Source organism: Budorcas taxicolor, chromosome 20, assembly GCF_023091745.1.
Source record: "Budorcas taxicolor isolate Tak-1 chromosome 20, Takin1.1, whole genome shotgun sequence".
Lineage (NCBI taxonomy): Eukaryota > Metazoa > Chordata > Mammalia > Artiodactyla > Bovidae > Budorcas > Budorcas taxicolor.
In genome coordinates this window covers 38,198,388-38,221,078 of record NC_068929.1, presented here as the reverse complement: position 1 = coordinate 38,221,078, position 22,691 = coordinate 38,198,388, and the positions used below count along the sequence as shown (strand labels likewise).

The window sequence follows — 22,691 nt, the reverse complement described above, 5'->3', positions numbered from 1 at the left end:
AAACCCAAATGACTTGGTCACAGTAACTGACACCTTTCTTGCTTTTTGTAAGTTTTCCCTTCCCCAGCTATGCTCAATCTCTGTTCCCTCACTCGTCCTTAAAAGCCCCATTACCTCTGCAAAGTTGAGGTTGGACCCTTTTCCCTATTGCAAGAGTGTATTACTGAATAATAATACTGCTTTAACTGCTGTTTATCTTCAACAGTGACAAAGGTCACATTTTTCATATTCCAAAGCACATCAAATGACCAAGCCCAGGGTTCGTAAGGCAAGGAAACATGACAAGGGCAGAGAATAAGCAAGTAGATAAACCAATGATACCGTACATAGCTTTTTAATGAGTACTCTAGATTCTAGAAAGTGTTCTTCCTATCAGATTTCATGCAAGAAATGCTAAAAACAGTGTTTTGACACAGCAAATATAAATAGAAAAAAATTATAGCTATGTTGCTTTCTTAATTGGTCAGCACAAAATTTCCTCAAGGGAACTAAACCCACAAATTTAAAAAAATGTATAAACTTTAATATCAGAAATATGTTGCTTGTTTTCATTCTGAAATGATGAGTAATAGTCCAGCATTCTTTAAAAGAAAGCTAATTACATGTACTGCCTCAATACTAAAAATATTTAATAGTGAAAAATGGGAAAAGTCATAACAATTGCAGAAAAGTCATCTGAAAAGCCTCTAAGATCCCTACTTCCTGTAAATTTTCTTAAAAATCTTTCCACCAGGTTTCTAGCTTACTTAACAAAAGCAAGGTACACTGTGTGATTGTCACTTAATGTGCCTCCTCAGACCTTGTACAACCATTTTTTTTGGCCACATTAGTATAAATAATGGCAACTATTTAAGACAGTAGGGTCTCTAGTGAAATTGTTCAGTCTTGTATCTTTCAATTCATTATGCTCCAGCAGACAGCACAAAATGTACTATTTGGATGATATTCACAGCCCAGTGTCAAGCAACAATCTCAGAATATGAAATTCCTCCCAAGCGTGTGTGTGTTCCCTTATGTTCTGTGATATTTGACTTGGAAAAAAAAAAGTAACTCTGCAATGTAGTGACAAATATGCAGCGACAGAGGTAATATATCTTCAATTCAAACTCATCTTTAAAATCTTTAGCAATTAATGGGAGGGAGGGCAAAAGGCACAATAACAAGTGGACAATTATATTGAAAGATTTGAAAGATTTGCTGTGTTCAAGGCATTAAATGATCATCTGTTAGGTGAAAAGATTACTTACATTTTGTGGGTGAGGGAATAGAGGAAAAGAGAAAATTTAATAATAAAGTATCATCCTTGCCCTCCATGAACTTGTTGGGTAGTGAAAAATTCCAGGAACTGATGTTAAACATTTATGTGTTTGTTGATGTTGATGTTGATCCTGACATAGTCCTGTGTTCACAACAATATCACACTGAGTGGAGAATAGGGAGAAAAAGAGAAGGAAGCTGCCCTTTCAAAATTATTTGAACAAATCAGAGACATAAATGAACATTGCCAAAATACCACTTAAGGAGATGAAAATTTATCTAAAAATAGCTTGTAGTAAGCTTGGAGAGATTGTTTTATATAAATATGACTAAAATTTACATGGTTACAGCAAATCAAATAAGAAGTCAAACGATCTAAAGAATTAGATCAGATTTAAAATAAAACTAATGTCAGAAATAACAATATTAACAATAGTAAAAATTACATATTCATTGAGTATTTACTCTGGTGTCAGTCATTGTGCTAGCCTATTTACATACTCTAACTTAAATTTTAATTTTTTTGCAGCCTTTTTAAAAATTGAAATATAGTTGATGTACAATTATACAAGTTACAGGTGTACCAAATAGTATACCTGTTTAGTATAATATAGATTCACAATTTTCAAAGGTTATACTTAATCTTAGTTGTTATGAAATATTGGTTATATTCCCTGAACTGTACAATATATCCTGTAACTTATTTTATCCCTAATAAACTTTTTTATATATTCTCTTTTAATTCTTAAAACTGGCCTGTGAGTTTTGGTGCTATTATTATCATCATTTCACTAGTGGTGAAAACTAAGACTTGGCATGATCTGGTAACTCTCTCAAGTTTACAAGCTATTACGTTAGTGGAACAAAGATTTGGATCAGTCTCCAGAATTTGTATTAGCCTGAATTATCTGCTGGGGTACCTTTTTAAGTAGTGAGAAGTAAAAAGTCTATAGTTACGTGATCATAATATCATACTACTCTATAGACTACCAAATAAGATACCATGAATTTGGGGTTTTATTTTCTCTGCAGAAGAAATCTTAATTTGTCCCAGGACAGTAATTCTTTATGCTGGACCTTGTAATCCTAGGGGAGAGTAAGTGACATTAAATAAGGGTGAAGGACAGACAGAGAGAACAGACTGTGGTTGGCTGCCAAGGCTGAGGGATAGAGGGAAGGATTGGGAGTTTGGGATTAGCAGATGCAAACTCTTATATATAGGATGGATAAACAGCAATGTCCTACTGTATAGCACAGAAAATTATATTTAATATCCTGTGATAAACCATAATGGAAAAGAATATGAAAAGGAATGTGTATATATGTATAAATAACTGAGGTTTCCCAAGCGGTGTAGTGGTAAAGAACCTGGGTGCTAATGCAGGAGGTACAGAAGATGTGGGCTTGATCTCTAGGTCAGGAAGATTCCCTGGAGAAGGAAAAGGCAACCCATTCCAGTATTCTTACCTGGGAAATCCCATGGACAGAGGAGTCTAGCAGGCTACATTCCAAGGAGTCAACGAAGCATGTACGCAGTTGCACATACCACGTGTATAATTGAATCGCTTTGCTGAATAGCAGAAATTAAGACAACACTGTAAATCAGCTACATTTCAATATAATTTTTTAAAAATGGGAGTAAAGGAGATGAGATTTTTCTGATGTGATTCTCTAAAAGAGATATGATTTAAAGAAAGCAAAAACTGGAACAAATCTTATTCTGAAATCTTTCTTGCTAGGAAGAAGCTATTTACAAATATTATTTTGCCTTATTGGGATTCTACTGTTAAGGAGGGAAGCCTGACTTCTAGCATATTGTCTATAGAGGGCTAATAACCCTGAGTCCTGGCATTTGGGAAATAAACATGAGGTTGTCCAAACTCCTGGGGTAACATTCCTGCCACCCCAAGTTCACTGAGCTGAGCATGGGGTGGTGGTGGTGGCAGTCAAGGTGACATCTCTCCTCATCACTTGCTCAAGAGAACCACAGTGTAAAATTAAGTCAGTCAAAGAAAACTATTGGTAAAATAGATAAAAACTAATTGATGTAGAGAAGTTCTAGACTGAGATTCCTGCTTCCTGGAGAGACACCTCTACCCCGGGGGTGAGTTCAGCAATGCTTTATTGCTAGTGCCCTTCCTCCACTGGATCTACAAAGCTAGAGATGCTCTTTGTGCTGGGAAAATTTTCCCAGGATAAGCCCAGTTCCTGGTACAGTCCTTGGACCTTGTCTTCTAACAATCCCAAATAGACTGACTCCATCAGGACACAGGACACATCACAGCCTCGATCTCAAGAAAGCCTCCAAAGACTCTCTGGGGGCAACTATAATTACAATTTCAGCAATATTATTTTTGATTTAAATTAGTTGGATTAGATGATCTTTTAAGTCCCCTTAGATATAACACTTTATGACTAAATAGTTTGTGGGCAGGCCTGGGAACACACCCATCACATTTCTTTGGGAAAAGACATTACAAATCAAAACAAGCTCAATTAATAGACTTCTGGAACACAATTCATTAAAGGCAAGAATAGATGAAGTGGGAACAAAATGTATAGGCTTTGGAAGAAAACATATTGTGTCCATATTTGTCAGAGCTTAGGGTCACTTTGTTAGTCCAAATGGCTGAAGTACATATGGGGCCCATTTGATGGGTCTAAGAATGTCAATGAATGCCTTGATGGGATTTGGTGATGATTTTTTTCCCCCCTGAGTTGAACTTCTTAGCTGGTTGTTTTATTGTTTAAATAAATATGCACTCACAAGGAAAGCTATGGAAATAATAGAAACATTAGAAAGCCAACTTCATGATGAAGAACTAAAATATTAAGTATATGAGGTTATGAAGGAACCTTAAAATTTCCTTCTTGAATTTGAAAAGATGTTGTATAGGTAGATATGTAGATAAAACACTGTTATATTTTGCACAAAAAATGAGGACACAACATCAGCAAATTATGAGTATTCTTAAAGGGTAAAATAGAAAATAGTATTACTATCCTTGAAAATCTGAGGACTATGGTGGTGGTTTAGTCTCCAAGTTGTGTTCAACTCCTGCCAGGCTCCTCTGTCCATGGAATTTCCCAGGCAAGAATCCTGGAGTGGTTGTCATTTTCCTTCTCTAGGAGATCTTCTCAACCTAGGGATTGAACCAGGGCATCCTGGATTGCAAGGCAGGCAGATTCTTTATTGCCTGAGCGACCAGGGAAGCTCTGAAGCCTATGGGCTACCTTTATATCTAAGCTTGGTGAATACGAATATGAGATCAATGGACTAAAAGCTATGAATGAGACAAAATCTGTTTATGAAAAAGAGGCGCTTCAAATGCTGAATAATTGAAAATTCTTCTTTTAAGCTTCTGGGGAATAAATCTCCTCCTCTTCTTCCTTCTCAAATATTGTAAATCACCAAGGGGTGAGAAGATGACATTGAATTTTAAGAGTGAAACAAGGTAATGATCAGCATGAGACAGCAATGTCCTGGGACTTGAAAATCATGCATGCTGTTAAAGATTTGGGGATGAGATAGAGTAAAAATACCCAGCACTGCCAAAAGATGACCTAACCCCAGAGATAGACTGCAACAGTAGCAATGTGATGAACTAATGGTAAGAATACACCCAACCTGGAAAAATAAGTGAGTAAGTGTTAGTCGCTCAGTTGAGTCTGACTCTTTGTGACCCCATAAACTTTAGCTTGCCAGTCTCCCCTGTCCATGGAATTCTCCATTCAAGAATGCTGGAGTGGATAGCCATTCCCTTTTTCAAGGGATGTTCCTGAGCCAGAGATTTAACCCAGGTCTCCTGCATTGCAGGCAGATTCTTCACTATCTTAAGCCACCAGGGATACAATATATGGTCAATTCAGTTCAGTTCAGTCACACAGTCGTGTCTGACTCTTTGTGACTCCATGGACTGCAGCATGCCAGGCTTCCCTGTCCATCATCAACTCCCAGAGCTTGCTCAAACTCATGTCCATTGAGTCAGTGATGCCATCCAACCATCTCATCCTCTGTCATCCCCTTCTCCACCTGCCTTCAGTCTTTCCCAGGATCAGGGTCTTTTCGCATCAGGTGGCAAAAGTATTGGAATTTCAGCTTCAACATCAGTCCTTCTAATGAATATTCAGGACTGATTTCCTTTAGGATTGACTGGTTTGATCTCCTTGCAGCCGAAGGGACTCTCAAAAGTCTTCTCCAACATCATAGTTCAAAAGCATCAATTTTTCAGTGCTCAGCTTTCTTTATAGTCCAACTCTCACATCTATACATGACTATTGCAAAAACCATAGGTTTTACTAGACAGACCTTTGTTGGCAAAATACTGTCTGTGCTTTTTAATATGTTGTCTAGGTTGGTCACAACTTTTCTTCCAAGGAGCACATGTCTTTTAATTTCATGGCTGCAGTCACCATCTGCAGTGATTTTGGAGCCCCCAAAATAAAGTCTGTCACTGTTTACATTGTCTCCCCATCTATTTGCCATGAAGTGATGGGACCAGATGCCATGATCTTAGTTTTCTGAATGCTGAGTTTTAAGCCAACTTTTTCACTCTCCTCTTTCACTTTCATCAAGAAGCTATTTAGTTTTTCTTCACTTTATGCCATAAGCGTGGTGTCATCTGCATATCTGAGGTTATTGATGTTTTTCCTGGCAATCTTGATTCCAGCTTGTGCTTCCTCCAGTCCAGTGTTTCTCATGATGTACTCTGCATATAAGCTAAATAAGCAGGGTGACAATATGCAGCCTTGATGTACTCCTTTTCCAATTTGGAACCAGTCTGTTGTTCCATGTCCAGTTCTAACTATTGTTTCTTGACCTGCATACAAATTTCTCAGGAGGCAGGTCAGGTGTCTGGTATTTCCAGATCTTGAAGAATTTTGCAGTTTGTTGTAATCCATACAGTCAAAGGCTTTGGCATAGTCAATAAAGCAGAAATAGATGTTTTTCTGAAACTGTCTTGCTTTTTCAATGATGCAATAGATATTGGTAATTTGAACTCTGATTTCTCTGCCTTTTCTAAATCCAGCTTGAACATCTGGCGGTTCACGGTTCACATACTGTTGAAGCCTAGCTTGGAGAATTTTGAGCATTACTTTGCTAGCCTGTGAGATGAGTGCAAATGTGTGGTAGTTTGAGCATTCTTTGGCATTGCCTTTCTTTGAGATTGGAATAAAAACTGACCTTTCTCAGTCCTGTGGCCACCACTGAGTTTTCCAAATTTGCTGGCATATTGAGTGCAGCACATTCACAGCATCGTCTTTTAGGATTTGAAATAGCTCAACTGGAATTCCATCACCTCCACTAGCTTTGTTCATGGTGATGCTTCCTCAGGACCACTTGACTTCACATTCCAGGATGCCTGGCTCTATATGAGTGATCACACCATCATGGTTATTTGAGTCATGAAGATCTTTTTTGTATAGTTCTTCTGTGTATTCTTGTCACCTCTTCTTAATATCTTCTGCTTCTGTTAGGTCCATATCATTTCTGTCCTTTATTGTGCCTATCTTTGAATGAAATGTTCTCTTGGTATCTATAATTTTCTTGAAGAGATCTCTAGTCTTTCCTATTCTATTGTTTTCCTCTATTTCTTTGTATTGATTGCTGAGAAAGTCTTTCTCATCTCTCCTTGCTATTTGGAGCTCTTCATACAGATGGGTATATCTTTCCTTTGGTCCTTTGCCTTTAGCTTCTCTTCTTTTCACAGCTATTTGTAAGGCCTCCTCAGACAACCATTTTGCCTTTTTGCATTTCTTTTACTTGAGGGTGGTCTTGATCACTGCCTCCTGTACAATATCACAAATCTCTTTCCATAGTTCTTATATCTATTAAATATTTATCCAATAAATGAAAGATTCTTTATATCAAGGATTCTAAATTGGGATTGTAAGAGGATGGGGCCATATCCCTGGGGATAGAGTTGATTAGAATCATAAGTCTTTGTCGGATCATCTTTTACTACATACTATATTTCAGAAATTCTAATATATACTTAGGGTTGTGTTTTATATTTTCTGTCCTCTTCCTCCCAACTCCCACACTAAAGCAGTGATAAGCTCATGTGTTTAGGGTGGAAAAAACAAATCCTGACAACCAGTGTCCTGCATTATATGAAGAAAGAATGTACATGAGAGGAATACTTGCTGGAAACAAACCAGAAAGAAAAATATCCTTTTCTAAATATAGAACTTTGGCTACCCTGGTATCTCTGTAAAATAAGCTCGTTTCTATACATATACCTTCACCTCTATTTCTTCTTTTTTTAATTTAATGTATTACCTTTGATTATGTGGATCACAACAAACTTAAAGAGATGGGAACATCAGACCACCTTACCTGCCTCCTTCTACACAATGAACTATTTTTAACACTAACCATGAAATTAAGCAAATAACATTAGTGCCCAGAAATGATAATAAAAATTCTGTTATTGCTCTTTATAAATATATTTTACTTATATATAATTATGACCATAAAAACATGAAAAATAGAATAAATACAACCATACTGAAATAAAAAATTAAGGGCTGATATTTTAAAATTACATTTATTCATGTTTTGAAACAAGTACATAAATATTTATAACCACATATCAGTCTGTCACACTGATAAATAACATTACTGTGCCTGTTTTCAATTTCTAACTTCCAAAAAATTAAAGTGACTTCATGGAAATGATTTTTCTTTGTGTATTCATTTTTAACAGAAAGCACAGTCAAATTTGTTCATACTTGATGGAGGAACAATTTTTATTAATTTTAATTTCAAGGTTTTTCTTTCACATGCAGTAATAATTATATAAATCATCATGTAGTTCAAAGACAGTTTAAAGAGTTCCCATAGACCAGCACCCATTTTCCCCTATTAACAAATTACTTTATATATTTGTTACAATTAACAAACTAATATTTAAGCATTATTTTTAACTAAAGCACATACTTTATTCAAATTTACTAATTTTTTTTAACTAATGTCCTTTGTTAGGAAAAGTTGTAAGCATAAGAATGTTAGGGATACATCCATAAAACTCCCCACTTTACAAAACATTCAGGAAGCTGCAAGACTGTCATGTCTGTTTAGATCAATTTTAGTGGCCTTCCAATGATATATTCACCAAAAATCATAATTTCTGTATATAATTTGGAGAAGTTTGAGATCTAGTATTATGTATTTATGAGTGTAATTTAAATAGTCAATTTGAGTGGAACAAGATGGCAGAATAGGAAGACCCTGAGCTTATCTTCTTCTACAGATACACCAAAATTATAACTACTTATAGAAAAACAAGCTATGCAAATGGCATGAATACTAGCATAGAAGATTCCCAACTGAAGAGAAAAAAAAAGAGACACAACAAGATAGGCAGAAGGAGTAGAGATGTATCTAGTCAGGACGCACATTCTGAGGTCAGTGACTGATAAATGGAAAGGATATCACAACTGCAAAGGTCTTCCATAAGGAATAAGGGGTCCAAACTCCATATGAGGCTCCTCAACCCAAGGGTTCTGCACAAGGAAATGAACCCCGCAAAAAATCAGGCTATGAAAACAAGAGGCCTACATGAGGGTTATAGTAAACAGAAACTCTGCTCTTTTGCCTTTAATCAACAAAAATTTACTATTTCTCATTGTTCTAAAAAATTATTTCTCATGCTTCTATGAATTGGCTGGGTAATTTTGGCCTCAGCTCAGACTGGAAGATCTACAGGTTCCCTACAGTCACAAGTCTAGTGCTTGGCTCAATGACCAGGCATCCCTCATCTTCCAGTGGGCTATCCCAGCTCCTCCCCACAGAGTCGATTGCAGAGATCCCAACAGCAAGAGGCAAGAAGCCCCAACGCACAAGTACTTTTCAAACCTTTACTTGCATCAGGTTTGCTAGCATATAACATGCCAAAGCCATTCACATGGCCAGCTTAAACTTTGAGAACTGGAGAAATGGCCTTCACATCTTTATTTTTTTTTGGTCTTGAATGTAAATTTGTTTTACATTTTTGCTGCTACTGCTGCTAAGTCGCTTCAGTCGTGGACGACTCTGTGCGACCCCAAAGATGGCACCCCAGCAAGCTCCCCTGTCCAATATACAAGGTGGAAACCCACTGGTGTTTAGGAGACCCCCCTCTTACATGCATGTGTGCTAAATTGTGTCTGACTTTTGTGATCCTGTGAACCATAGCCTGCCAGGCTTCTCTGTCCGTGGGATTCTCCAGGCAAGAATACTGAAATGGGCTGCCAAGGAAGCATGCAAAAATTTCACATGCTTTGAGTCCTACAACAGAAGAAAGTGGTCAGGGCAACTTTGCTTGAGAGCCTCCCATAGAGGCAAGAGGCAATGGGACAGCCCCTAGGGACTGAGGCACTAGTGGCAGACATTCTGGGGACCTTGGATTCTTTTTATTTCTTTTGCTAGCCTGAATGCTATGGCTGTTGTCCAATCTTCTTAAATTTACTGAGATTGTTTTGTGATCTCTCACGAAAATATTCCATGTACACTTGAAAAGAATATGCATTTTGCTACTTTTGGATGGAATATTCTATACATATAACTATTAAGTTCATCTGGTCTAACTTTCCATTAAGGCCAATGTATCCTTTTTGATTTTCTGTCTAGATTATCTGTCTACTAATGTAAGTGAGGTGGTAAAATTTCCTACTGTTGTATTTCTGTCAATTTCTTCCTTTCTGTCTGTTAATAAGATTTTAATAATAAAAATCTCTTGCATTTTTATACATAAATAATGAAACATCTGAAAAAGAAATCAAGAAAACAGTTCCCTTTACAGTTGCATAAAAATATAAAATACCTGGGAATAAATCTAAGCAAAGCATTGCGGCATTATTTACAATAGCAAAGTTATGAAAACAACATGTGTCTACTGATAAATGAATGGATAAAGATGTGATGTATATATATAGTGGAATATTACTCAGTCATAAAAATGGAATTTACAACAACATGGATGGCAGAAGGGGGCATTATGCTAAGTCACACAAAGAAAGACCAATTACTATATTTTATCACTTATATATAGACTCTAATACAGAAAACAAATGGATAAATAAAGCAAAATGAAAAGAGATTCATAGACACCGAGGAAATACAGGTGGTTGCCAGAGCATGGAGGGTGTGGATATGGGCAAAATAGGTGAGTAGAATTAAGCAGTACAAATGTCTAGTCATAAAATAAATGTCATGGTGAAGTAATATACAGCATTAGCATTATGGCCAGTAATACTGGAATAACTTTGTATGTTTAATCACTATGCTGTATGCATGAATTTAACATAATATTGTACATAATATTTTTGGGAATCTCCAAAATCACTGCAGATGGTGACTGCAGCCATGAAATTAAAAGATGCTTACTCCTTGGCAGGAAAGTTATGACCAGCCTAGATAGCATATTAAAAAGCAGAGACATTATTTTGCCAACAAAGGTCCATCTAGTCAAGGCTATGGTTTTTGCAGTAGTCATGTATGGATGTGAGAGTTGGACTATAAAGAGAGGTGAGCCCTGAAGCTTTTGAACTGTGGTATTGGAGAAGACTCTTGAGAGTCCCTTGGACTGCAAGGAGATCCAACCAGTCCATCCTAAAGGAGATCAGTCCAGAGTGTTCATTGAAAGGACTGATGTTGAAGCTGAAATTCCAATACTTTGGCCACCTGATGTGAAGAGCTGACTCATCTGAAAAGACCCTGATGCTGGGAAAGATTGAAGGCAGGAGGAGAAGGGGACGACAGAGGATGAGATGGTTGGATGGCATCACCGACTCAATGGACATGAGTTTGAGTACACCCCAGGAGTTTGTGATGGACAGGGAGGCCTGGCATGCTGCAGTCCATGAGGTCGCAAAGAGTTGGACATGACTGAGTGACTGAACTGAACTGAACTGATTGTACATAAACTTTATTTCAATTAAAAAGAAATTTGAAATGAACAATGACACCACAGTGATTGTAAAATTAAAGAAACATGTATTCATTTCTTAGTCTTGAAATGAATATATGACACCAAGTATGCATATTTGGAAGCTGATGTTAAATTGGAATTTCTTCAAATTGTGTAAAACATGGGGTCGCAAAAAGTCGGACACGACTGAGCGACTTTCACTTTTGAAAACACAATACTCATTAAAAAGATAAGCAATACAAATGTGTCAATTTTTACCTTCCTTATTCAACAATAAAAAGGACAATTTTTTAAATTTAGAACTTAGAGCAATAAAAACCATTTTTCCCCCTAAGAAAGAGTATTGTATCTCTTACGTTGTTTAGAATTGCTAGCCAAAACAGACAGACATTTAGTTGACTTTAGTAGTGTCTTTAAATCTACAGACAATCCCCTGTCCTGTCTTCGACTGTGCATCTCTAACCATCCACAGCTCTACACTTGGTCTATCACTGGATATGTCAGTCCTCATAGCACCTTAATTACAAATCTTAGCTTCTTTCAACTGTTTTCTTAAGACATCCATTTACTCCAATCCAAGAAAGCATTTTCCTCTCTTTTTTACTTTAGTATAACAGACAAATAAAATTGTAAAACATTTGAAATGTACAATGCTATGATTTGATATACATATAATCCCATTAGGTTAGTTAATCCATCCATAATCTCATATTTATCTTATTTGTGGTTTGTGAGAACGTTTAAGTTCTACCCTCTTAGCAAATGTCAGTTTTACAGAAACAGTTATTAACTATAGTTGTCATATTTTACATTAGATCCTCAGAGCTTTTTCACCTTATAGCTTAGAGTTTGTACTTTTTATCAACCTCGCCCTATTTCCCCCACCCCTCCTAACTCCTGGCAGTCACTCTTCTGTTTCAGTGAGTTCACACTATTTTTTTAGATTCCTCAATTGATGGCCTGGGGTATTTGCTTTTTTCTATCTGTCTTGTTTCACTTACTATAACAGTCTTCAGGTTTATCCATGTCATTGCAAACGATAGGATTTTGCTCTTTTTTAAGGCTGAATAAAATTCCACTATCAGATTTTAGCTGTACTGATGATGTGATGTATTAAGGGCAGGCGTGCACAGTTGGATTTCCTGTTGGTGCCAAGGCTGTCATTGCCCCATCCACCCATCTTTATCTTTTCTCAGAAGCAACACACAAATTCCTATCTCCCTTTGTCACTGCATGCATGGCAATGCCCCTCACCACCCCCCATCCCCTCCACTGCCAAGATTACTACTGATTGTTTTAACTAATGGGTGTCCCTCCATCAAAGAATTCTACTAGGGACTGACAAGAAGATGTCATTTTATCTATTTTGTTACATAAGTGATCAGATTATATGTAATTTTTTTCAAAGAGTAGTTCATTTTTTCCCAGAGGATTTTAGTTTTGAGAATATAATGTATCGGTAGTCATCATTAGTCAAGCTCATGACTTGTAGCTAGAAAAGCATAAACACTGGGAAGCAAATTGGTTTCTCATTTTTAAAAAGACTCACTGGAAGCCTAATTTCACAGCATGTCCCAGGTGCTTAAAAACTATTATGCTTAAGGTTTTGTCATTGATTAAATCCTTTTATTAACATTTTGAGGAAAGTAAAGGAATGGCAAGAATTCTTTTATGTATACATATATTTGCATATTTGTAAGCAATTATTAATAAATGCTTAGCTGTCTTTTCCTTTTAACCAGATTGCATAAATTTTATGTGAAACTTTCCCTCATAGTTATTGCTTCTAAAACTTTAATAATGCCTCTTGCTTTTTTCTAACCTTTCTGCATTTAGCATTCTTTGTAGTTATTTGATTAGCTATGACAAAATGGTAAACCTATACACAAATATTTTAAATATTTTTACCTCTTGTAACATTTAATAACTATATTTTGATTTTAACTGCATTAATTTAGTGGATTATAATTTGATATAAGTACATTAATTGTCTTCCAAGCTAACATTTTGGTTATTTCCTATATACAACCCACTTCTTGCTTTCACTGGAAGCTGAATGGGGTTTTTCTATTTTTGTTTTAATTGTTACTGTTCCCCAAGGCTTTCTTCCTTGTGCTTTTCTTGGGTAGGCAACATCTTGCCATGAAATATTTGAGCCATGACTGAAGTAAACCCACATGCTACTTGTTAAATGAGTTTTTTTTAATGAAGTATTTGGTTAACATGTAACAAAGAGAATTTCTAATACAGTGCTCCACAGCCCAATGTCAGAATTATCATGGAGAAATATAATTCTAGAAACATATTTTATATTTGTTATTTGATTTGATTTCAGGAGTTGGAGGTAACAGCCAAGGAAATAGTATGCTTTAGGAAGAAGGTAAATGATGTTATTTGGATGCATTTGCGAGTTTTGTGTTTTACATAAAATATTTTATTTTATTCTTTCAACTTTCATAAGTAATGAGGATGTTGTTGTTTATAGATGTTCAAAATCTTTGCCCAGGTCATATTAGTAAGCGGTAATGCTCCTTTCCCCAACTGCTCAAATTGATTCTTTTCTGATTTTTGCAGAATCTGTGAATGATTAAAAATCATGAAGCACTATGCTTTAGAAAGAAGGGAAATATTTTTTGAATGCATTTGCTAGTTTTGTATTTTGCATAAAATATTTTATGATTAAAAATTTCAAGACAGTTACAACAGGGGACTAAACTCAGGCCCATCTGAATGCAGAACCACAGATGACTGCAGTGGTTACACTCTCATGAAGCTGGCCCTGCTTGTGAACTTGGAGATGTGGCACTAAAAGGCTGGAAATTGTTGACTTTCTCAAGGAAAAGTTGAGGCTGACGTATGAATGCAGAAGCTAGGGCACTGAGAAGGTTGTAGGAACACGAGCTCACCAGCTTTAGAAATGTGCAGAAGTCCAGGGAAGCATTTAGACATCAGCAGCTTAGAAGTCAAGAGTTCAATACACTTCATTTAAATCTAACAAAGACAAGTACCAAATGCACATTTGGGTTACACCTGTATTAGGACAATCTTTGGCTACATTGTCTTTTGGAATCGCTTTAACACCTTTGCAATTCATATTGAGTCTTTGCCACATTTGCTATTCATCTTCTCCATTTTGTATTAATATTGTCTTATGTCAGGATGCCATACACAGCAACGTACCATAGTCTAGATGGCTTTAAATAACAGAAATTTAATTCTCACAGTTCTAGAGGCTGAAATGTCTAGGATTAAGGTGTTGGTTAACTTGGTTCCTGATGAAAACTCTCTTCCTGCTTTATAGATGGCCACCTTCTTGCTATATCATCATATGGTCTTTCCTTTGTACATACAGATGGGAAAACAGAGAGGTAGAAGTAGAGAGGGGTACTTTTCTTCTTTTTACAAAGTCATCAATTCTATCCTATTAAGATCTAATCCTCATGACTCATTTAATCGTAATTACCCCCTAAAAGCCTTATGGAATGAAGCAGGGCAAAGGCTAATAGAGTTTTGCCAAGAGAACGCACTGGTCATAGCAAATACCCTCTTCCAACAACACAAGAGAAGACTCTACACATGGACAGCACCAGATGGTCAACACCGAAATTAGACTGATTATATTCTTTGCAGCCAAAGATGGAGAAGCTCTATACAGTCAGCTAAAACAAGACCGAGAGCTGACTGTGGCTCAGATCATGAGCTTCTTATTGCCAAACTCAGACTTAAATTGAAGAAAGTAGGGAAAACCACTAGACCATTCAGGTGTGACCTAAATCAAATCCCGTATGATTATACAGTGGAAGTGAGAAATAGATTTAAGGGACTAGATCTGAGAGTGCCTGATGAACTATGGATTGAGGTTCATGTCATTGTACAGGAGACAGGGATCAGGACCATTCCCATGGAAAAGAAATGCAAAAAGGCAAAATGGCTGTCTGGGGAGGCCTTACAAATAGCTGTGAAAAGAAGAGAAGCAAAAAGCAAAGGAGAAAAGGAAAGATATAAACATCTGAATGCAGAGTTCCAAAGAATAGCAAGAAGAGATCAGAAAGCCTTCCTCAGCGATCAATGCAAAAAAATAGAGGAAAACAACAGAATGGGAGAGACTAGAGATCTCTTCAAGAAAATTAGAGATACCAAGGGAACATTTCATGCAAAGATGGGCTCGATAAAGGACAGAAATGGTATGGACCTAACAGAAGCAGAAGATATTAAGAAGAGGTGGCAAGAATACATAGAAGAACTGTACAAAAAAGATCTTCATGACCAAGATAATCATGATGGTGTGATCACTCACCTAGAGCCAGACATCCTGGAATGTGAAGTCAAGTGGGCCTTAGGAAGCATCACTACGAACAAAGCTAGTGGAGGTGATGGAATTCCAGTTGAGCTGTTTCAAATCCTGAAAGATGATGCTGTGAAAGTGCTGCACTCAATATGTCAGCAAATTTGGAAATCTCAGCAGCAGCCACAGGACTGGAAAAGGTCAGTTTTCATTCCAATCCCAAAGAAAGGCAATGTCAAAGAATGCCCAAACTACCACACAATTGCACTCATCTCACATACTAGTAAAGTAATGCTCAAAATTCTCCAAGCCAGGCTTCAGCAATACATGAACCGTGAACTTCCAGATGTTCAAGCTGGTTTTAGAAAAGGCAGAGGAACCAGAGATCAAATTGCCAACATCCGCTGGATCATGGAAAAAGCAAGAGAGTTTCAGAAAAACATCTATTTTTGTTTTATTGACTATGCCAAAGCCTTTGACTATGTGGATCATAAGTAACTGTGGAAAATTCATCAAGAGATGGGAATACCAGACCACCTGACCTGCCTCTTGAGAAACCTGTATGCAGGTCAGGAAGCAACAGTTAGAACTGGACATGGAACAACAGACTGGTTCCAAATAGGAAAAGGAGTACGTCAAGGCTGTATATTGTCACCCTGCTTGTTTAACTTATATGCAGAGTACATCATGAGAAACCCTGGGCTGGAAGAAGCACAAGCTGGAATCAAGATTGCTGGGAGAAATATCAATAACCTCAGATATGGAGATGACACCACCCTTATGGCAGAAAGTGAAGAGGAACTAAAAAGCCTCTTGATGAAAGTGAAGGAGGAGAGCAAAAAGTTGGCTTAAAGCTCAACATTCAGAAAACGAAGATCATGGCATCTGGTCCCATCACTTCATGGGAAATAGATGGGGAAACAGTGGAAACAGTGTCAGACTTTATTTTTGGGGGGCTCCAAAACCACTGCAGATGGTGACTGTAGCCATGAAGTTATAAGACGCTTACTCCTTGGAAGGAAAGTTATGACCAACCTAGGTAGCATATTGAAAAGCAGAGACATTACTTTGCAAAGAAAGGTCCGTCTAGTCAAGGCTATGGTTTTTCCAGTGGTCATGTGTGGATGTGAGAGTAGGACTGTGAAGAAAGCTGAGTGCCAAAGAATTGATGATTTTGAACTGTGGTGTTGGAGAAGACTCTTGAGAGTCCTTGGACTGCAAGGAGATCCAACCAGTCCATTCTGAAGGAGATCAGCCCTGGGTGTTCTTTGGAAGGAATGATGCTGAAGCTGAAACTCCAGTACTTTGGCCACCTCATGTGAAGAGTTAACTCATTGGAAAAAAACTCTGATGCTGGGAGGGATTGGGGGCAGGAAGAAAAGGGGGACAACAGAGGATGAGATGGCTGGATGGCATCACGGACTCGATGGACGTGAGTTTGAGTGAACTCCGGGAGTTGGTGATGGACAGGGAGGCCTGGCGTGCTGCGATTCATGGGGTCGCAAACAGTTGGACATGACTGAGTGACAGAACTGAACTGGACTGAACTGAAAAGCCTTATCACCAAATATGATTATATTGGATGGGATGGTGGCTAGGGCTTCAGCATCTAATATTTTTGGCAGGGGACCAAATTCAGTCTATAGCAAGTTTAAATTTTAAAATTCCAAGTGATGGTTTCTTATTCATCCATATTCAACTTGATGTTGTTTTATTTGGCCCACCTTTCTAACTGGCTATCACACTTTGGGTTTTTATTTCATAGAGTAGACACTCATCTCATGCCCCTACAGTTTTTAGGAAACCCTATCTTCACGTGGAAAAGTTGATGGACTCCAAAATTTGTCCCCTCCACCAACCCTAATCTATGAAGATGGTAACAGGAATAAAGTGTCCTTTCATTTGTCTAGATTTACCTCATTGAAAGGCAGTTTGGACTATACTAGTGATATTTTCCTGTATCAGAATAATTGTCTATACAGCAGAAGAACTGGCTCTGCTTCATCTATTGTAAGGAGTTGACACTGAAAATCTGCTGTTCAGTTCTTGATGCTACACTTAGAGGGACATTGATTCACTTCCGGCCAATAGGGATGGTTAGTGGTTTTAGGAGCATGATCGATGAGGAATAGTTGAAATTTTTAGGAGAAAAGATGTGGGGGACATGTTTAAAGTCCTAGCATATAAAAGAGGAATTAGGGTCATCCCAAGTGCCTTCAGAAGTCAGAGCTAGTATTAATGGATAGATATGAGAGGAAGGCAAATTAGTTTATGAGGAAGAACCTTTAAACAACCAGAGCTGTGCAGAAGGGGTCAGGGGAGCTATTCTTCTGAATCATGAAATAGGAAGCTTTTCTTCACTGATAATATTCTATCAGGAGAAGAATACTTTATACCAGGGTCATTGTCCAAGACTGAATTTGTCCTGAAAACGAAAGTGAAGCCGCTCAGTCATGTCTGACTCTTTGAGACCCCATGGACTGTAGCCTACCAGGCTCCTCTGTCCATGGGTTTCTCCAGGCAATAGTACTGGGGTTGATTTCCATTTCCTTCTTCAGGGGATCTTCCCGACCCAGGGATCGAACCCAGGTCTCCTGCATTGTAGACAGATGCTTTACCATCTGAGCCACCAGGGAAGTCCTAGGGCAGGGGAATCGTGTTTAAATAGTAGGGAACGGTTCTTAAATTGTGAAGCACCCTCTGGTGCTCTGAGAAGGCTGATTTTCTGTTTTAAAGTGCTACGTCAAGACTTCCCTGGTGGTCCAGTGGTTAAGACTTCCCCTTTCAGTGAAAGGGGTGTGGGTTCGATCTTTGGTTGGTGAGTTAGGATCCCACATACCTTGTGGCCAAAACATAAAACAAGCAATATTGTAAAAAAAAAAAAAAATCAATAAAGACTTTAAAAAATGGTTCACATAAAAAATATTTTAAAAATAAAGCGCTGTGTCAAGGAATGAATACTGTCTGCATCAATTTGCTAGGTATGCCATAACAAAGTATTTAAAACTAGATGGTATCAAACAACAGAAATTTGCTGTCTCAAATTTCTACAGGTTAGAAGTTCAAAATCCAGATGGTGGCAGGGACAGACTCCTTCTGAAATCTATAGGGGAAAAAAAATCTTTCCGTGACTCTTCCTAGTTTCTGAATGCCATCAATCCTTGGCATTCTTTGGCTTGCAGTGTCATTGCTTCAGTCTTTGTCTCTGTTGTCACATGACATTCCTCGTCTCATAGTGATACCAGTCATGTTTGCTCATTCTAGTGATTTCAACTTAACATCTACTAAGACCCTCTTTCTAGATAAGGTCATCGGTACCAGGGCTTATGACTTCAACATATTCTTTTGGAGGACACATTTTAACCCTTAACAGCATCCCCAGGAGGCTGATACATTGCACTTTCATACTGGCTTTGTCCCTGCCATGCTCAATCATCTAAGCAATTCAATTTACCTCTTGGCACTTCAGTTATGCTTCTGTAAAATGAGAGCAATAACTTTCTTTAGCCAAACAACAGGGTCTGATGTGACTACGTAAAGTGATGAAACATGGACATGTGTTCTCAGAAACCCTCATATGTGGACATGTTTATTTTAACCCTCATATTATATGTGCATCTCTAAATGGTAACTTTTTTCCCTTGAGCATAATTAAGGAATGCAGTGCTTAATTTCTAACAGATATAACAAATATCAAGAACACTAACTACAAAAGGCCAACAGGCAGGGTCTGCAATAAGAACATGAGAAACAGCACAGCTTTATTTCATTTTGGAGGAATCTGAGAAAATGAACTAACTTAGTCAATACAATCTTCTCAGTCCACATAAAGAAGAGGAAAACATGAGACCTGTTTTGGGAATTTATTCTAAAATTTATGATCTAATGTTTTTCACCATGACAGCCACTTTGTTCCCACAACATCCTATTCAAAGACTTTCTGGTGACCTTAATCTGTCATTTAGTTTTAAAAGTCCATATTTTCCATCCTGACCTTGATTTCCAGCTACTCTTTGCACTCATTGTTGGCTACCATAAGTGAAAATTTGGAGAGGTGGCAACATGCTTGCAAACAAAGGGGCAGAATGGTCTGGCATTTGAGGAAGGATTTAAAAGACGTCTAAAACCAAGCAAATTGGAAGAATGTGTTCTCGGTAGCTTAAAGTAATGGATATGAACTGAAAGTGGCAAAAAATAATCCTGAAAAAGAGCAAAGTTAAAGTACTCATGCTTTCTGGTTTGAAAACTTATTACAAAGCTACAGTAATCAAGACAGTGTGGTACTGGCATAAGGGTAGATATATAGATCAATGGAATAGATTTAAGAGTCCAGAAGTAAACTATTACATTAATGACATATTTATTTTTAACAAATGTACTAAGATAATTCACTGGAAGAAAGAACAATCTTTTTAACAAATGACACTGGGACAATGAAATATTCACATGTGAAAGAGTGAAATTGAGGAATCTACCTCACACCATATACAAAAATGAACTCAAAATATTCATAGACTTAAACATTGGAACTACATCTAGAAAACTCTTAGAGGATAACATAGGAGTAAACCTTCATGACATTAATTTTAGACAGTGGTTTCTTTTATATGACACCAAAAGCAAAGATATAAAAGAAAATAACAGCTAAATTGGACTTCACCAAAATTAAAAAGTTTGTCCTGCAAATGATATAATCAAGAAAATAAAAAAACAACCTACAGAATGGGAGAAGATATTTGCAAATCATATTCTGTATCCAGAATATATAAAGAACACTGACAACCCAATACTATAAGGACAGATAACTCAATTAAAAAGTGGGCAAAGGATATTTAATAGACCTTTATCCTAAGAAAATATACAAATGGCCAGTGTGCACATGAGAAAATATACAACATCATTAGTCAGTAGGGAAATGCCAATCAAAAAACTACAATGAAATAACTACATATTATAATTTAAAAGATTGATAATCAAGCTTAGTGAGATGAGTGTGTTGGAGAGATCTCTAAGCCCTGATGGTCCAGGATAATTTCATCAGGCATGAGGATCTTAGACCAGAGAAAAATGAATGAAAACAGAGGCAAAAGTTCTAGCCAGTCTGCAGAGGCCAATGCAAATACCCAGAGCATGAATCACTGATCAGACACTTTCCACATGCCTTGTGGCCCAATGAGGGGCCAGGGTCTCAGAAACCAGAGCATTCATAGCCAGCTGATGGAGATGATGGTGCATTTACAGTAGATCATTGAAGAGCATAACATACAGCTGATACCCAAGCATTTGCAATCAGAACCCGACACTGGAAGAGCAAAGGAACAATCAGGCCAGTCAGGAGCAGGAATCTCTCTTGGACCACTTAATCTGTCAACTGGTCTACCTCCTACAGTCTGGGGCCATGGGTGGCCTGGAGCTCCAACAAACTGTGTTGCCCTTCCCAGGACTCTAGGAGTGATGTCAGAGTTGGGCAGTGAGCCCATCATCCAGGTAGCCCAGCCTCCTAGTTCATCAACTGAGAGATTTTGAAGCTTCATTTGTCAGCCTTGACCTATGCAACCATAGACTGACATCTCTGCCTTGTACCACTCCAGCTTCTAGGATGACAAGAGCTGCCATGGAGACAAATACCAGGAAGACAAGAATACTTTGGGCTTCATTAACCCTGGTACTGATAAGCATAAGCTGTGTACTGATCTGATGACTGAAATCTTAAGTCAGAGTGATGTGAACTGCACTGAGGAGATCTTACTGCAAGATCCCAGTTAGAGAGGGTGATCATCTCTGAGGAAGAAGTGACCCCATTCCTGACCTACTACTGCAAGGAAGGTGCCGACCTTGATCCAGAAAACTTGGTTTTTCTAAACGGTTGTTGCTCTGTCTTTTCCATGTTGGCCACTGTTTAGTGTGATCCAATTAAGGCCTTTCTGACTCCTCACTCCCTTCTATGGTGGTTTCCTCTTCAGTTTCCAGCTGTGTGTGAAAGTTGAGCTGATGCTTGTCCACTGATGTGAATATCCATGCTTTCCAGCTCATTTTGTACAAGTTGGAGAAAGCTCTGCTTAAGGCTATGCTTATGGAAAATAAGCATAATTAATCCTCAGAATCCTCTGGATGACTTCTACTCCCAGATTCACTGAAGGAATACCTGGAATTTGCCAAGAGATACAATCTACATGTCATCATAGATGAAATTTACATGCTGTCTGTTTTGGATGAACATGAAAATGTTCTGAGCATGGAAAGTTTGTCTGACCTCAGCAACACCCATGTGATCAATCAGTCAGTACCAATAAGGATTTCAGCATCTCTTGCTTTGGCTTAGGTGCTCTGTATACCCACAACAAGGAGGTGGGGCTCTGCTATGAGCTTTGCAGCATTTCTGGCATCACCCAGGACAAGCCATGTTGGCTGCTCCAGGACAGAAAACAGATTGAAAAAGTGTATCTGCTCACTAACTCTCACAGGTGCATTATCAACAAGTGAAGGTTTTGAAGATCCCCTTTCTCAACTGTGGCTCTGGCCTCTATGTCTGAGTCAACTTGGAACGCATCCTGGACCTGTATGCATGTAAGGAAGAGCTGCTCCTCCATTGCTGTTTCCTGAACAGCAAGCTGATGTCCCGTGGTGAAACCTACAAGTATAAGGTGCCTAGAATTTTCTACCTAATCATAGTGGATAAACTCATCTGTTAAAACACAACAATGCAACAGTTCTATCAGGTGCTTCTATGGAGCAGAAGCAAGATTTGATAGTGAAGCGGCTGGAGGATGTGCAGAGGGAGTGAGTAAGCTATCTTCCTCCCAGTCAGTCACTCCAGCTAATCACATGCTCAGAGAGGCTTGTTATCAGCCTCTGGTCTAGGAAACTGGAGCACTGAGCTGAACTGGTGCTGCGGCTGAGCAAACAATGGGCTCCTCCAGGAAGGGGCTCACGTGACTCAGTCATCAACCTCCTTCAACTGAGCATCTTTTGTTTTTGGAAGCTTTGCATCCTTTCATTATTTGCTAGCTATTGCATGTGCAAAACATTTTTTATGGGGTTGGAATGGGAAAGCCTACAGGAATAAAAGGAACTCCTTGGGTCTTATTTAGTTGGATTTATTTTTGTCTTTGATGTCTTTTAAATTCCATATTCTTTTGAATTCCAGGCCTGTTCTTTTTCCAGTTGATATTTTTCATAATCACCTTTGGAAGTTAGATTAATTTTTGTCCTTTTAAAAATTCTAAGGGAGGTTA

At 38.0% G+C, this 22,691-nt stretch overlaps 1 pseudogene; it reads left to right on the top strand.

The window, feature by feature from the left end:
- The first annotated feature begins 10,378 nt into the window (after positions 1-10,378).
- On the top strand, positions 10,379-22,240 carry LOC128066017 (probable inactive 1-aminocyclopropane-1-carboxylate synthase-like protein 2; annotated as a pseudogene).
- The last annotated feature ends 451 nt before the right edge of the window (positions 22,241-22,691 follow it).